This window comes from Crocuta crocuta, unplaced genomic scaffold, assembly GCF_008692635.1.
Source record: "Crocuta crocuta isolate KB4526 unplaced genomic scaffold, BGI_CrCroc_1.0 scaffold165, whole genome shotgun sequence".
NCBI lineage: Eukaryota > Metazoa > Chordata > Mammalia > Carnivora > Hyaenidae > Crocuta > Crocuta crocuta.
Window position 1 is genome coordinate 1,639,619 of NW_027530502.1, and position 1,442 is coordinate 1,641,060.

The following is a 1,442-nucleotide window of genomic DNA, read 5'->3' on the forward strand; positions in this document are numbered from 1 at the left end:
AGATCTCATAACTAGGCTCTCATAACTGATTTCTACTTATCATTCAAGGTCCAGATTAAGGGGTTCCTATACCTCTTCCAGAAACTTCCTGGGATCTTTCTGACTTTATAGAGCTCAGTTTTGCTTTTTTTTTTTTTTTTTACATATCTCTGTCAGCTCTTCCAATGTGGATTCTAATGCTTGTGAATATTATCTTCTCAAACACTTACCAATATGTACTATGGCTCAGACCTCTCTATCTTCTACAGAACTAAACACACGTGTGTTTAGTAAGGGCTACACAAACATCACTTTTAAGTGACTGGTTTTTCTTCAAGCTTCCAATAAAATCAGTGGCACAAACAATACTCACTTTCATTTAGATGAGTTAGGTTTCTTGACATTCCTGCATTTGCAAAGCTATCGGTCATGTTTCCAAACACCAGCATCATGAGAGGGAGTGCAGCTCCATGAATGATGGCGGCTAGTGTCCCCACCAACATATATAACCTGTCAAGCCAATTTGAATATTGAAACTAAAAAAAAAAAAAAAAAAAGGAAAATGTAAAGAATAGGAACAATTAGCACAGTTTCATGAATGGTTTGCTCTACTTTCCAAATATATCCAAAATCCAAATATTTTTCAGACTAACACTGCTACCACCCTTGTCCAATATAAAGTAATACAAGAGACTAATTAGAAATGGGCATTTGAGGGGCGCCTGGGTGGCTGAGTCAGTTAAGCATCAGATTCTTGATTTTAGCTCAGGTCATGATCTCACAGTTCGTGGTACTGAGCCCCACATTAAGTGCTGCACTGACAGGGTGGAGCCTGCTTAGGATTCTCTCTCTCCCTTTCTCTACCCCTCGCCCCTTAAATTAAATAAATAAACATAAAAAAAAGAAATGAGCATTTGGCTGTTCTTTTTTTTTTTTTTTTCAAATAGTTTATTGTCAAATTAGTTTCCACATAACATTTGGCTGTTCTATTGAATTCTGACCTACTTCTTCATATTGGACCCCTTTTGTCTTCTTTTTTTAAGTGAGGATTGATGAGAGGGATGGGACATTTTGGGCAACTATAGAAGTCTTTAATGGTACAATAATAGAAATATGCCTTTGTTGCTCTGCTTTCCAAGAATAGAAGATACTTTTCATCTCAAGATTTTTTTGACCAGGAAAAATCTTGATTGCCGAAAGTTCCTGTGAGGACACCATTGAGGAAACATTTTGTTGCTTTATGAAAGTGGCTTGGGTTTAAGATCTTCTGCATAATGAAGTGAGCATGAATGTAAATAATTTTATTATTTTTTTTTCCAAATACAAATTTTTTTTACCGATCTTAATTTTTTTTGTTTATTTTTTTAATAGTTTGTCAAGTTGGTTTCCATATAACACCCAGTGCTCATCCCCACAAGTGCCCTCCTCCATGCCCATCACCCCCTTCCCCTCCCCCCCCACCC

The 1,442-nt window shown here is 36.8% G+C and overlaps 1 pseudogene across 1 annotated transcript in view; it reads right to left on the reverse strand.

Moving 5' to 3' along the window:
• Window positions 1-367: 367 nt before the first annotated feature.
• LOC144233777 (ATP-dependent translocase ABCB1-like) overlaps window positions 368-1,442 on the reverse strand; it is a 131,958-nt pseudogene continuing 130,883 nt past the window's right edge. Inside the window, exon 4 of the transcript XR_013335755.1 lies at window positions 368-515. The product of XR_013335755.1 is annotated as an ATP-dependent translocase ABCB1-like (transcript). The remainder of the gene's footprint in view (window positions 516-1,442) is intronic.